Here is a 16977-nt window from a genome sequence, read left to right as displayed (position 1 = left end):
TGAACATTGGATGATGTTTCCATTGCTTGAATCCTTACGTGTTCCACGTCCCAGGCTTGAATAACATCTAGAACGAAAATATTTTTTAAAACACGATTACTTAGGAGAATTCCTAGAAATCTTTCAGCGAAGGATTTTAATACTGAATAAGGAAAATACTGCTTTATCTTCATATAATCTTTCTGATTTTGAGGAATCCACGTTTCTCTTTGTGCTCCTAATTAATATTTTTATCCCCATCAACTCACCTTCGCGTTTAGGCGCTGTTTCGTAGCCCTTCTTTTAATATTGATCGGATGTAAATAGCTATTTCCCTTATATCAGCTCGTCCAAATGGTGCTTATTGGATGCTTTGTCTCCAGGCCCTTATCTTAGACTAATTCCTGCGATGGCGGTAATTGTCCCCACCTAAAATGATTTCTCTGTTTTACTCATCATTGTATCTTTTGACGACACTTGGCGTTGATTATATCGACTCTCTGGTACGGTAAAGGTCATTCTCCGTGATTCGCATATTCCGATATCCCACCGTGTAAATGGGGTGCGCCATAAAATTGTACCGTTCTAAGTGGAATCGTTCTATTTCAAAAGCTTTCCAGAATCTGCGCTTTCTAGCTCTTTGGAGTGAAATCATTGACACGCACATACTGACCAACTAGGCTACGTTAAACATCAGACATTGGTGTTTGGCATGTCGATAACTTTGCAGAGTTTAGTTATATTTTCAACTGGAAATCCAAGACTGATAATCATTCTATATGTTTGGAATTCCTTCTGAAGCATTTTCATGTGTTCATGGAATGGTTATCCTAAAAATTTGAGTTCCTAAGGAGAGCTTCAGAAGACATAATACGCAGAATATAATAGCGCCTCACAAATCCTGGTGGACGTTCTATTTCCTTCATTGGCAGGAGGACGTATTCTCATAACCTTCTTAAGATGTCAAAACAAGTCTCTCACTGAAGTCATACCTCGGATACTACCTCTCAAATTTCTCTGTAGAAATAAATATTTACACATAAAAGTGTACAGCTGCAAAGAGCAACGAGTTCTTACAGAAAAGATGATTAGTTTCAAAATATCAGTTAAAGATTGAGTTCATGATATAATTCGCTTGTGTATGAATGACGGCGATGATTACTATTATTTATCCGTTTTCTGAATTTTCCTAATGCCTAGTGGAATTGCATGCCTCTTGATATTCTTACGCACATTCCGTAGCAGTGGAAAGATGCACCCCTGCCTTTCAAAGCTTTGAAAATTCATGTTCTCAAAGAGGTCTCATGTATTCTGCAACTTTTATTTAGATTTTCTCCTATCTATAACTGTAAACGCTCATGAAGAGGGGCCTTTCATGATTAAGATAACTTGTTTTGAAACTGCGGTTCTCAACAAGGTTTCATTCGTGATAGCTATTTACATTGTGAATTTCTTTTTTGGATATCTGATTGCGCACTAATGGAACAAACTGAAAGGAAACCATTTTTAATGAAACCATACGTGCTTTTTTGAGCGACCGAGAAAGAGCTTTTTGATTAATTACCGCGTCCGTCAAAGGGGCCCGTCACTACGATGACTCTTGTTTTGCAGGATATTTTGTCGAAATGGAGGAAAAATTGTAATTCGATGAGTCTTGGGCTGATTTTGACCCTTTCCGATTTTTATTTAACAATGAATGCTTTTACATTGAAATAGTAATTTTGTTCAGTATTGCGGCCTCCTTCATTTGACTCATTTTATAATTGTTCCTCTGTGCGATAGTCGCACCTTAAATTAAATGGAATGATAGGTACTATTAATTTTTTTGGTCATCGGCTATGTTTATTTTTAAAGTTGTCATTACCATCTTTTCAGTCAGTAGGTGAAGACGAAATAATTAAAGATAACTCCACTCTCGAGACCTTAGTTTTTTAGTATTTATTCTGAAAAATTAGTCTGAAATTATACTCACGTGTTGCGCTTGATATCATTTAGCTGCGTTTTGCCAATTTCATATTTAAATAAATGTTGGTTATGATCACTTGAAGTCACGGAGATAATTAATAATTTTTAATCCCTTTCGTTGGCTTCATATGAACACTATCATTTCATACTTGTAAAAAAATACATGCCAAATTTTTATGAATGATGGTTTGGTCTTTTTATTGGGTTTACAAACGACTAATGAGGTAATTAGAATTCAGTATTGTTGTCTTAGACTATGAGCAAAGAATAGGAGGAAGAATTAATGAAGGCTATAGAGAAGGCTGTTCGGGGAAATCGTTCTCTGGAAACCCTACTCGTTGGCTTTGTAATTAATATGAGGAATGGCTTTGCGGGTAACCATTCAGTTACAACTATCAAGAACTTACGAATAGTGCCAAATATAATTCCACGCAGGATGCTTGATGCGTCACGGGTGGATTTTTCTTTCCTAAACTCCTGAGTGTTTGTGAAAATCTCCCGTACTTCAAAGCCATAATCAATATTCCGGCTACAGCACATCTTTCTTTTGTAGTTTGAATGTTATTGGAATTCCCACTGCGATTTTATTTCGAAATTCCTCTGCAACATTCGTATTTCAGCTCAAGGGTCCTCATCCCCTCGGCAGGTTTTTCAGGGGATTAAGCTGACCCAGTTCGGGCGTAGTCCATGTCCAAAATCCAATTCACTAGGCTGCTTCAAGGCCTTCCCGGCCTGCATTCCGGGGGACACTCCGACGTGGTCTATCTACATAGTGCAACACGCGAGTTATAATAATATTTACACGGTCTTCACCACTCGATGAATTCAATCAAGCCGCCGTGGACTATTAAATGGGCTGCTCTATTATATTTTTGTATGCTATGTACATAATTTATTATGTTGTATGTTGTTTATTTCATGACATTAGGTTTCACTCAGTCAGTAGGTTTTCGCAGGTTTTTCACGCTCCCCTTGTGTGGGCGTTTTCCTGAAGTGGGTTTTTTCGCCGAAGGATGTTACTCCCTTATAGTTGTGTTTTTTCCCACAAACAGAAAATCTTTTACACAAAATTTCCACATTTTTTCGTCTTGTTCGAAGTTTCGCTAAAAGTGTTGTAATTGTATATTTTTTCATTTTGTAAATGTGTATTTTTTATTGTACATGTTTATTTACCTTTATATACATGTTTGCATTGACGCTAACGAGGGGTTAACTGGAAGAAGGGACTTTTTAGTCTTAGCCTCGCCCGAATAAAGGCATCTATTATCATTATTATTATTTTAATTATTAAAAATGAAGAGTCAATATTCAATCGGGATCGTTAACTGATGAAAGAAAGGGTCTCCAATCGGCGTTAAATTTAGCACCACTCGTCAAAATAAAAACAAAAAAACTGGAAAACCCTCTTGTGGTAGTTTACGGGAATATTACTTCCTCGCCAGGAACTATTACAGCTCCATACACACAAACCTACTAAAAACCTTTGCAAGACTGTAGGGACCTCGCTATGGTAACCTCGAGTTGTAACTTTGGATTCTTCTTAGGGCTGATAAAGGATCCAAGGTAACAACACAATATTACCATTGCGAGGTCATTTTAGCCTCGCAAAGGTTTCCAGTCGGTTGGTGTGCATGCGGCTGTAGTATTCCCTGGCGAGGAAGTAATATTCCCGTTAACTACCGCAGAAGGTTGTAGAATTTTAGTTTTTTTCCAGCGTATAGTTTGAAGGATTAATTCTCTGGTTATGGGCAATTGGTTCTAACGCATCAACGGCTGGGTCTGTTATCGTCTTCAGGGGTAGCATCGGAAACCAAATTCTTCACTGTATTTTCTTATTTTATTCATGTACTTGGTTTCCCTGATTTTTGTTTACTCATATAGCGATCAATTAAGAGATTCCACGTAATGCTTAGTCGAAATCCTTTATCTTGCTTTACCCAATGAATTCGGTGGTAGTATAGCATTGCTTGGATCTCGGTCATGGAATAAATATCAATAATATGGAGGTTCTAAGCCGCGCTATTAATTATTGGGATCGTATTGTAAAAGAGGCGATTGAAATTAACGTAGGAAAGATGAACATAAAGAGACAAAGGCTTCCAACTAAACAGTGCGTAGAATTTTATTATTAATCGCTATATGAGTAAACAGCTATTAGAGAAACCGAAAACATAAATGATTGAGTAAACAAAATGCCATAAAAAGAATTTTGCTGCTGATTCTACCCTTAAAAACAAACTCTGACTCAGCCGTTGAAGCATTGGGACTAATTACCCAAAATCAAACCCGGTGGGAAACCCGTGAATTATTCCTTCATACCGCAGGAGGGTTTTGTGGTTTTCAATTTTTTTTTAGTTTAAAGAGTGGTGCCAAATTTTAGGGCCATTGGAGACCCGTTTCTTCTTTTGCTAATATGTAAAGGCCGTAGAGCTCAATTACCTTAATTTAACCGGGATCGTGTTTTGGGGGTTCTGCAATGCGACGGGACCGAAGAGGCGGGTCCCTCTTAAGGGGCCCGGGCGTGGTCATGGCAAGTTGAGACCGCCTTAGTTTCTAACTGCGTGATGTCGAAATGTCATGCACTGCAAATTAGTAGTCGCCGCTTGCGACACGGAAGCCAAGCTACGCGGCAAAATTACGTTCGGAACGTACTTCAAGCTGACGCTCAAGAGAATGCGTCACTTTCTCTCGACAGGTCGTTTTTTATCTTTTTTCTGATGCCACATATTCTTCAAATGTTCTCCCCATAGGCGGATCCAGGGGGGGGCACGGGGGCACGTGCACCCCCCCCCCTGACCCTTGAAAATATGCTAGATTTTTAATACTGTCCCATTATCATTTAGTTCGTTTGTATAACAAGGTATCCTTGTGCCCCCCCCCTGAACAAAATCCTGGATACGGCCATGCTTGTGCCCCTCCCAGAAAGAAATCCTGGATCCGCCCCTGGTTCTCCCCATCCATTAATTAATGCAAGGGGATTGCATAGATGAGACTCAATTCCCCATAGAAGGCTGATTTCAATTGCCACTTTGGTCACATTTCAATTGGTTTTCACTAATGTCCGCGGCGCGGTGATGAGTGCAATGCTATCCAACTTTTTCCAATGTTTTTGCAATATAATGTTTGTCATTGCGAGGAATAACATTGAAAAGTTATAAATTTGTTAGATTACACCATCGTGTGTTTAAATCTCGGTTAAAACCGGTAATTCTACATTATTTCCCCGTGAAACTCGTCCCATTTAAATGCGCGGTGTTCGGCAACGTATTAAGAGGCGGATTTGAGGATCCTTTTTTGTAATATTCGTGAATTCAAGGTATTGAAATCCTAAGAATGGTACTCCTTCCGCTCCCTGAGGGAGTTCTGCGCCCTTTTCTGGTTAATCTGCCAGTTGCTATAATTTTTGTTGAACCCTATGAAGCTATTTTTTTAGATAATAATTCACGAAATGCTGAAATTTCACGATTTTATTTCTTGACGTATCACATGGTCTAGATTGGAAAAATGACGTTTTTAAAAATGAGAATGTTTCACTCTCAAATACCTCCAAAAAGTAGAGGCATGGCGGTAGTAGGTAACACCATCATAGGTTGAAAATATAGTGTTTCGAATATTTTTATTAGGGTTTCAGACGACCTTAGGGGGTTGATTCTATAAAAGTTTCCCATATCTCATCTCCTTCATTCCAAACATTTGTATGAATCTGCCAATCGGAGGGGTGAAATTGGTTTTGTACCCTAAGAATGGAATGCTGCAGCTCTATATTTCTCCCTTTGTCAAACTAGTTCTTTCAGTTCCGTGACTTTCTCCTGCCTTATTTCCCTCTTTATCTGCCCCTTCATCATCAGATGCTGCATATGGAGTATATTTCTCTATGGAAGCGAGGCTTGGACGTTGACAGCAGCGGAGAAGTCAAGAGTAGAAGCATTCGAAATGTGGTGCTACCAAAGCATGATGAAGATAAAATGGGTTGACCGTGTAAGTAACGAGGAGGTGCTAAGAAAAGTGGGAGAAAAGAGAAGCCTCCTAAAAACCTTTAGCAGAAGATGGGACAACTTAGTTGGCCATATTTTGATGCATGATGGCCTGATAAAAGCAATAGTTGAAGGATAGGTGGAAGGGAAGAATGGCAAGGGACGGCGCCGACTGAGTTACATAGGACGGGTTATAAAGAATGTGAAAGAGAAGAAATTCGAAAACTATGAAAAGACTAGCGGATAGGAGAGAGGAACGGAGAGCTGCGTCAAACCAATTTTCGGATTGTTGACTATCGATAATGATAATGATCTGCCCCTTCATGTAACTGTAGGACTTCTTCGGGGAAATTTTCCCTCACTTTTTCTTCATTATATCTCTCGCGTATTTACAGTGCCATATGTCTAATGGCCATTCCACGTGGTCCTCATCTAGCGTGTAGTGCTCCACAATTATTTCTCCTTCTATTCTTCGTTATGCCTTCTCATTTTAACTATGTAACATATCATTTACTACTTTTAAGATGTATCCGCAATACTGTAGTCAATAAACCTGCGTCTGAAATATGAAATTTGTTTTATTATATATGATACGATGTGGTGGAAGTTATTAATATTAGTTAGTACAGTCAATGCTGGTGTCTTTAATGCAAGGCAAAATATCCAAATGTTTCTTGGCCAACTATACCCCTCAAGATTCAATGCTAGATCTGCTGATTACTTACATAGAGTGTAACAGAACTTGGTAGAAGCAGGCCATCATTTTCTTTACATTTTGAGAATTTCTGAGACATATGTGGCTTATCAGAAGGTTCTCTGATTTTACTGTCTAAATTTGTCTTCAGCATGAATGGTGAAACGTAGTTACAATCGCCGTGTGAAAAACTTATGCTGATCTCACTTATTACCTTTTGTTTTGAAAATGTTTAATGATATATTTTTTTACAGTTCCTATAAAAGAAATTTGTCTAGTTAATCGCTTTCATATACATTTCCAGCATTGAGTGTGTTTAAATAAAATATTCCAACATTTCCTCTGAATTTATTTTAGCATGACGCATTTCAATGTAACAAAAATATTTCGAATTGAAATTCAACTGAAATAAAAGTTTTACCTGAGAGAAAATACCGAAATCAAATTTCCGAAATTGCGATTCAGTTGATTTTTTGAAGTGTTTCACTCTACTTTCTATGAGGGTCTCCACCGAACTCATGGTTGCGCGTACAGTCTGCGTTAAGTGCCAAGCGACCAATGCCCATCGAAACTCACTCCAGTCGGAGCATTAATTTGATTATCGTGATGGATGAGCGGCGTTGCTCGAAAATATTGCTAATGCAGCATCATATGTCACTTAAGGCCCTCTTTATACCTCTGAGAATCGTATTGTTGTGGTTGAAATTCAATAAAGTGATGGATGATTTAGCTCTTGCTTTAGCGACTAATGTCCAACAATCCAAACTTTAATGCAATGAAATTAAGTACATATTACGGCGAATCACCAAGGAAAATGAACTATTCGAATGCAAGTAGCGGAGAAATCATATCTATTTGGCAACACTGCCTGTAGTTTCACTTTTTTATTTCTGGAATTGGGATTGTAAACCAGCTTCATTTTCGGATTAGAGTTCTCGGACTTCCTTTTTTTTCATGAGTATGCTATCCATACATATTCTTTCTACCTGTATGCCTATCGTAGTTCTGTCGATAGGCTGGTATTGCTTCTTAGGCGTACAATAATTCATCACGCGTGCATGTTACGGTGGCTACTTTTTTCGTTAGAATTTATCAATTCATCGGCTATCAGTGATTTGAGTGGTTTGTTGGTCGAGAACCAAGACAGTTTCTTTCTTCATCATATTCCGTGTGCGATAGTCTAAGTAAGAAGCTTTAATGTCGATGATACCAAAAAAAGTATTAATAAGTACTGAACAAATAAGTATTTATATACAGCTCATATTGGCCATTTTGCATCGGGGTATTCAACAAATTTAACAAGTGAACGTACAAGAACAAACATGCCCTGGACAGGGGAAACCTACCCAGGCAGGACTCGAACTAGTAACCTCTTGTTTGGCTGGCGAGGACGTTACCCCGCCGCCACCGAGGCCGGCAAGGTCATTTTTTCCATCCCTATCAGTGAGAGAATCACATGATCATTTTTTCCTACAAGGGTGACTTTTCAGCGACCGTTGAAAAGATCGCTCGAGCTATAATTTACTGAATGACACGGTCATTTCCACCATATCTTTTTACGCCACTTTCCATGTTTAAAACTGTAGTTCAATTAAAAGCCAAGCGTGGCGTTACAGTCGCTGTTAGCGGACGTGCGTTCTGATCGGCTGAAGGACGGTGCTAGCGATGGTTTCAGTTACGGAAAAAGGAAGCTAGGAGATGAAAGAAGGGATGGTATCTCCATCCTCGGAGCCATCGCGGAAAATCATCGCGTGACACGGGCATTTTCCGCCATCATTGTAGCGATCGCTGAAACTTTCCCTCGAAAAGGATGCCAAAAACATTGCGTGATTCAGGCTTAAGATAATCGTAGGGAACAAGCGTTTAGAGAGAGAGATTTATTTTGCTAGAGCGTAGAGGACGTAGACTGGAATCCGTTGGGAAATGGTAAGTATTGGATAAATTGAGGTACGTCATTGTTTAATATTTATGCATTATATCCTCATTTCTCTTCCATGTTATAAAATTCTAATTACTCCAAAAAAGGGTTGTTTTGCCACCGAAGATTATCATTTATTATTATACCCCTTTTTTATGATTACGCACAGGATGGAATGTATTGAAGTTCCCAAGAACATTGAAGACGCATCACTAACATCATAATGGTGGTTGTTCAAGTATCTCAAACCTGGAATTAAACGCTTAAATTGCCTTATTCGTTACCTGTGCCGAGTTCTTTGCTAGCTTGTGGAAGCTGCTAACATATAGGGCACCTAGTTCTGGACTATTCAACCAAAATAATGTATGAAATGGAATTCTAAAGTACGCTCTGTGCGGTTTTTGTTTGCTTTCATTTATATTATTTTTGTATTTTTGGAAAATTTATTTCAAATTTCACTCGATATCCAAGACTTCCCCTCGTTCTGCCTCAGGATGGTAAATAGCAAGATGCGCATGGTGCTTCACAGTTTTTCCTTCTACTATTTTTCGTTATCCCACCTCATTTTATTATACTTATGTACGATGTCATTTAAAAGTTTAAAGGTACATTCGGTATACTGTAGCCAATAAACCCGTATCTTGTATTAGTATTGTGGGATTCCATTCAAGTTGATTGTATTCTCCATGAATAAGAGACGACAGTGGTTAAGCGTCTGAATATCTGCACACTTTGCGTATGCGAGAGGTGTGTAACCCACATCAGCATCTGGTTCTTGCTGAATTCCATGGGTGACGTTATCGTGAGGACTCAGAAGGGTTAAGTGCGGTGCCGATTTTTAATTGTCCAATCGCAGTAGGGCGCGATGAATTGAATATCGCAGAGGATGAAAGTGTTGGCCATATAAACGTTTCAATCCCGACCGACGGGAATACCCTCGCAGAGTTCAGCCTGAGTCGTCAACTTTTACTTACCCTTGTTTTTGCTGCCAGGGCAGTGATGCGGTATTTCATATCATTTTGTGCAGTTTTCTCGATTTCTTCGGAACTCTCAGTGGGGAATTCAGGTGAGGTAAAGGGGAAAGTAGCCCTCTTAGGAAACCATAAATGTATTAAATCCATTTAGGATATATTCGTGTTATCCTAAATCAGTGGGTATATTGACACATTTGTTTCTATCCCCGGCCCTCTCACTGGGTCCTTTATTTCTTTTAAAAATTATAATTTCTTTCGATACTAGTGACTTGCTATTCTCCTACAGTTTCCGTGTACCTGCGTTTTGAGGCTTGATAGTCGCACGACCTCCTGAAAAGGCATATTCCTTATGTTCCACTGAAAGAACCTGTATGAACTATGATCTAATTTTAGATAATAACAGTTTTTGTGGGAAAATTTGAGACCAGAAACTGTTGTGATTGAGTAATATTAATTTTCTCGTCTGGAGGCTCTTAGGATCTACCTCAATGAATTTTTATAGCTAACAAACTCCTTTTATGAGAAATATTAAGCATGACAAAATGATGAGTAAGTGGTTTGAAATAGTAATGGATTTTAAAATGAGCAAAACATTATTTTTGTCCTTTGAAAAGGCATTAACCCACATCTGTGATATACTTCGCGGATATGGTTTAATAAAAAAGACGGGCAGCTGAATATTTGATGGACAAATGTGCTATGCTATCCATTTACATTTCTCGCACTGCCTTCAATGTGTAGCTGATCCTTTGGGTGGTGTAATCAGCGCTTCGGAATTTCATTTAGATTTAATTTATGCCAAAGCTCTTTTGAGTTAAAAAGTGAATAAGCTTCAAAGACAAATCCTTTACTTTTGCAATCTAATGCGTGGTTTACATGGTCAATTTTGGCGAAGTGTTGATTTTTTTTTGCAAATGTACACGAAGCTCCAATTCCAACCATCCATCTTGCTCAGAGTTGGTACTCAAAGGGATAAAGTGCTTTAATTAAATCCAGGATTTAATCAATGAGTAATTAAATGAATTTGCTCTTCCGTTTTTTCCAAATTCAGTAATCGCCTATTTGGAATTGAAAAAGTAATACTCTAGTGGTTTCGTTGATCTGAGGGTTCAATTTTAAGGGTAAACTGTTTGTTTTAATGATTGTGGTCTGGCTGTTTTCTCCGATTTTAATGTGGAGAGCTATACTCCCACATTCAGTGTAAAATTAGGTTTGTTTTCCGTTTTTCATACGCCCTGTTGGATTCATCCCTGCATATCTCTCTCCCAATAATTCCCATTTTAAGCTCTTCAATGGTTGCTTTGTCCTAATTGATGTAACTCAAATGTTACAAATGTTTTGGAATTACCTAAATACATTTTACCTTCGATTTTAAATCAAGCAATTACCGTGTCATTATTTTTTTATCACAAGAATGTATACATTATCTCGAAAAACTATTTATATATTTTTATTTAGCAGTTTTTTGACGTAGAAGAATAAACGGTTTATTGGTTAGTTAACTTTTACTTATACCACTTCTTTTTTCCATAAAGTGACCCGGGTTTTTTTGGGTGATCATCATTAATCATCATCATCAGGCGCAATTAGTATGTAGTTATCTTATTATTATAACCTAGTTACCTAACGGAGGAAGGGATGAATTTTGAAACGGACGCCAGAATAGGTGAGAAAGATGCGTGAAGATATTCGAGTGTTGTACTGCGCATTAAAATTTTGAAAACTTTCAACTGCTCTCTAGAATCCAATTCGCAGCGGTCGTTGCATCATTACCCATTTTTTCCCCTATTCTGGCGTCTCGTTTCGTCCCATCCTCAATTAGGTAACTAGGTTACAATAAGAAGATAAATACATAATAATTTACGCTTGATGATGATGATTACTCATCTAAATCCTTGTCACTTTGTGTAAAAAAAGAATTGGTATAAAGAAAAGTTGACTTACCAAGAAACCTTAGAATGGAGTACCGCACAGTTAAAAATGAGATAGGGAGCGTTGAAGATGAGTATACTAAATTTTCCAATTGCTTTTTTTTTAACCTTTCCCCTTTCGTATGCATTCAGTCAAAATTGTTGTAGCAGTTTTGATTTCCTTTGCGATGGATTTAGTTCCTTGTACGGCTGTATTAAAGTATGTCTGAGGAAATGTAATCTCTGCTATAAGAAGTTGGGACAATTATCTAGAAATAGAGAAACGGGCATTAACTTGAAGCGTTTTGATCGACAGGTTTTTTCTGCAATTAAATATAAACTGGATTCGATTTTCTCTATATCTGGTTTTCTTCTATATTTATGCTGGGAAAACGGAGATACCTCTGTGTCATTGGCGTAACTATGAGGGTGGGATAGATCCCCCAAAACCTCAGAGAAATAAAAAAAATATTTAAAACTATGGTCTAGTTTTGACATAACTGCACCTGCATAGAGTTAAATTTTAAGTGCCAAAATTATGTAAAATATATTTCCAGGTATGCCTTTTTTCAAAACTTTTCCCGGAATCCCCGTTGTCTGGGGGGGGGGCGGTCCCCACCCCACGTTCCTTAATCCCTCCCAAAGCATATTCCTAGTTACGCCTCTGCTCTGTGTACATCAATGCAGGTCGTTCTACAAAATAATCAAATCAAAAATCAAATGAAATGAAATGATAGGAACAGAAAATTTATTTATTTTTTATGTTTTCCAATAAACTAAGTGAAAACAATTTAATAAAACACTTTGGTCATGGATAAAAGTCCGTGCATATATTTTTTTTTGAAATGGTGTATTTTATTCTACAAAAAGCAACATAATAAACTATTTTCACTTTTTTGTGCTGCTTAAGATGCAGCAAATAGTTCCAGGAGAGCTTGATGATATTTAACATCAGGAAATTTGGGGAGGATTTAGCTCTTCCTTTCTTTATTGTAATTTCATTTTCGTCTACGTTTTAACCTGATATAGTTCCATCTGGTTACACACTTGAGTGTTCCTTTCATCAGGAAACCATGATAAATAAAGCCTCGTATTGAATCGATATTAAATTGTTTTTTCCTTAATTTTTCAATACCTGTTTAGATGTACTTGCATACAGGGGAATCAGGCTAAAATCTATGAAACCGGAAAAAATGTGCTTTATAAATTTATCACATGTTCATACTTTTTCTGCCATGGATCAAAATATTATCCGAAATCGTATGCCTAGCGTGTCATCGTATTTTTATAAGTCAGGAGTTGTATCTGTGCATTGCCAAATTTGGGGTAGGACATCAAAATCGTTCTTGTTCTTCATTAAAGTCTTTTCGTTCGTATCCTCGAATTATTCTTTATTTTGGGGATCGGGCTGGCGTGGTGACTAGATTTTTACTAGCCCTTACACCCCGTGGGACCATGTTCGAATCCCGTTGATGGCAGATACTTTTCAGAAGTAGTCCGATCCCTGTTTAAATGTTGAGTGGGCGGCATTTCAAGCTGGCGCCATTCGTTAAGAGCAGGGTAATGTCGACGCCGTGTTTCTTTCCAAAGTTCCTTTTCTAACTTTCCCTCATGGAGCGCATGATCTAAGCTGTCTTTCACCTTATAGAAATTCCGTTTATTTTCTATATTTCAAAGCTTTCACCCATTCAGTTCTTATTAAAGAAAATAAAAGATTTGAAAAAAACACGCTTTTTCCAATAACAGTAAAAATGCACCAAAAAGTCTATATAAACTTTTCATTAGTCGGGGAAATAAGCGTGGAAATTAGTTTTGTGAGAATTGAGAGTGGAAGAGCCTTATAGGTGAGTAAGGATTGGCACGCAATATTAACATCTGACCCTAATTAGCACCCACGATATATTCTCCGAGTAATGAAAAGCTTATTTTTTAATGCATTTTATGCTCTCTATGGAAAAGCATGCTTTTTTAAGCTTTTCTATTTTTTTTACATTTTCTAATTATAAGTGGTAAATAACTTAATTAGTTTAAGCAAGCACGCTAAATTTTAAACCAATCCAACAACAGCAACTAGGTTAAAAATCAATTTCAAGATTTGAACAGACTGACTTACGAAGCAAGTTGAGAAAAAGAGTGGAATAAAAAGGGAATCCACTCATGTTTTTGAAGCGATATCTCTATCACGTTCAGTATATCTACATCATGGTTGTCTAGCCCATTAAAAATATGGCAGTCTACGAATCTCTGTGTAGCCTATGGTTGTGACACACGCTCCCACGGATTTCCGTTTGATACAGTGCTTTTTACCAGCTAGATGAAATGGTAGGAGTGTTTCAGGGGCACTATAAAGACGGAACGTAGTAGCTTTTTCAAAGTTAGAAGCGAAAAATGGATGTAGAAAAGCACTATGGGGTAGGCTGACTTTATTCCAACGTATATATATTTTCCGCTTTTTAATACATGACGCAATGCTTAGAGCAGTAAATCCATCTTAATACTCTCACCTTTGATACTTTATACTAATTGATTATGTTATATTTTACAAATAACATGACTTTAGCTTTCACTCAATAGGGTTTCGCAGGTTTTTCACGCCCCCCTTCCTGTGTGGGCGTTTTCCTGCAGTGGGTTTTTTCACTGAAGGACACCCTTATCCTCATGTTTTTTCCCACAAACAGAAATCTTTTTTCCAAAAAATTTTCAAATACAGTTGTTCATATTTTTGACATTTCACAAATATTGTATATTGTATAACCTTTGTATTGTAAACGTTTGTCTATTATTTTTTAATATGTTTGCATTGACGCTATGGAGGGGTTAGGTGGGAAAGGGTCCTAGTCTCAACCTCGCCCGAATAAAGACATTTAATTAATTTAATTATTATTATAGTTACGATTCATCTATTGCTCTTGGCGTTAGTTTAATAATTCCTACTGCGAAAGCCACGCTCTCCTACAAATGAATCCATAGGAACAGAAAATGTATTTATTCATTATATGTTTTCCCTATAACCCAAGGGAAAACACATAAGAAAAACATTGATAACCAATTACTATACCTCTAGCTTGTACAAAACAATGCCAATACCAATTGAATACCAATTAAAATAATCTTTTCTATATATTATAGCATTAAAATAATTAAAATGGGCATTACAGAAAAATACACATGCTCTCATTATCAACTACTACAATAATTATTCCAAACAAAATATTAAATTCAGTCACAAGCAATGTATAATTTACAGGCCATAATGCATATTTTTCATTGTGAAATTTACGTGGGAGGTAAATAAATTTTTATCCCACGATAAATCTTACTGGCCACTTACAGTGTTGTATTCCTTACACATTCTTAAATAATTGGTGATCTGATTGGTGATAAACTTAACGTACATTGGTGGTCCTTTGTTGAGGGAACTATCAAACATTAAAATGCCATAGTTACTTGGCGAGGAAGGATCATAATTGTAAGATGGAGCTTCGGAGGCAGCTCTCGATCACTTAAAATTTCTCCTTCCTACATCTGGGGATTGATGACTGGAATAGTTTACTCGGAGAAATAGAAATATTGGAGCCCTTCCCAATTAATAGTCGGATTTTAATGACGAGCCTAATAATTGAATTGTGAGGGCCTGCAGGTGAGGGTGAGGGAGTGCATTTTTTATACTTTTGCATATTTTTTATATTTTTGGGTTTTTCTTTTTATACTTTGTGTCCCGGATTATATATATCTTTGTGCTGTTTTTACCACCTGATAGCATGATATATTTGTATTTATAATTTATAATGTTTTATTTTAGACTTTATAAAGTTTTGAGCTGATATTACCACACGACCACATGGTTGACTTGAAACTATTTGTTTAATAATAATAAGAAAATGGCTAAGTTTATGTCGATGGACTTACAGGGAGTATGAATAGTCATTCGGAACCTATTTGCGACTTCAGGCGTTTCGGTCCCACTTCTCCCTGAATCGTGTTTTTTGGGTGGTTGCCAGGCATTTGGAGTCCGAGAGGGGAATAGTGAATATTCCGAGAGCGGTAAAAACCGCCACGGTCGCCCGGAGGGCATAAGGTGATCCTCGCGGAAGCCTCATCTCTGCGCGAGGCAGTCGTAAAGGCCGTCCATCGCTGCGGAGGTCACGGCAGACTGAGAGGCGGCGGGGTCGAAGTGGGGAATTTTGACGATCCGATTCGTTTATATATGCCTGGTACTACACTCGCTATCTCTGTTTCAAAATGCTAATTCAACGTCGGTTTTACACTGAAGGGAAATATGGGATGTTATGCGGGAGAATGTGGGATATCCCATTTTAAGATATAATCCCATATCCCACGACGTATAAATCGCGTAACACTAATGGTATCGTCTTGGAATTTTCAGGGTAAGAATAACTGACCCTACTCAACATATACCTGTAGATAAAATATAAAAATTACGCCTAGGGAAATAATGACGAAGTAAAAATGTCAATTTTTGACGAAGTAAAATGTTAAAACGGTCTACTTAAGTCCTTCAAAATACAAGATGATAAAAAACCTAAAAAATTCAAGATGATAGCACTGCAAGATGATTTCAAGTTTTCATGGGGAAAACAATGAAAAATACAAATCCGTGCGTTAGTTAACAATTGAAAACAATCTCTTCGTGCGCATCATATTTCAGATCTGTGGCCACGATGTAGTACGTCAACAGTGCTTTGATCGTTCTTTAGAGCGATTACTAGTTTAATGCACGAAATTAATAGAAATTACAATAAATAGCCTGATTTTCTCCTGATTTTGGATGGTATGAATGGTCAGGCTCTCTTTGGTCATTAATTTTGGCAAGCGGTTGTGAATATTCTGCCCAAAGTAAAGCTTCTTTTGAATTAATTAACTCTTAGTTTGGGCAATGCATGTGAAGTAGTAGTTCGCACAGTGTGGATGGGAATTATCTAAAACTTTTGGGCCATTACCACCGCGATGATAGAATAAACTTGGCAACTGGTTCCTCAAGGCTAGTATCTTCAGTTTGATAAATATAGGAAAGAGGGAGAACAACGACCTGTTCAGGCTATAAACAGTACGAGCGATTCGTTTCAGAGCTGTATCTACGCGCTGCATTTGAACGCGCGCTTTACAAATTTTCCTCCGAGATTAGGGGGTTGTGTGATGGGGGTCAACTGCAGATGTAACATGAGTGTGTGCAGCTCGTCTGCTGGGGTCGAGGGATGGGGCCACGAAGGGAGGGGGCTGTGGAGGCGGCTTCCCCCAAGGGACAGCGTGGGCGAAAGGAGGGGGCGGGTGGGGTTTGAGAGGAGAGAGAGTTGGAGTGGGGAATGAAAATGTTCAGACTTTCATGCAAGTTCCATCTTTACTGAATAACTCTAGATAAATACTCCTCGCAATTCTTAATCTTCACTATCATCTTCACTTCATGGTTATTTTCTTCATGCAGGAGCACAGTGTAAGAAAATGATTTTTGTTCTTGCTTTGTGGCGTGCATTTTTATGAGCATGCCGCTGTTCATAACTTTGTAAATAATAAAGCTACAAGGAAGGCAATCACGCTGATTAAT

At 37.8% G+C, this 16977-nt stretch overlaps 1 protein-coding gene across 2 annotated transcripts in view; it reads left to right on the top strand.

Moving 5' to 3' along the window:
• LOC124170540 (potassium voltage-gated channel protein Shal) overlaps window positions 1-16977 on the top strand; it is a 540815-nt gene that overhangs the window by 240508 nt on the left and 283330 nt on the right. The window lies entirely within an intron of this gene.

The sequence above is a fragment of the Ischnura elegans genome, chromosome X (genome assembly GCF_921293095.1).
Source record: "Ischnura elegans chromosome X, ioIscEleg1.1, whole genome shotgun sequence".
Classification (NCBI taxonomy): Eukaryota; Metazoa; Arthropoda; class Insecta; order Odonata; family Coenagrionidae; genus Ischnura; species Ischnura elegans.
This window is presented reverse-complemented; position numbering and strand designations above follow the sequence as displayed.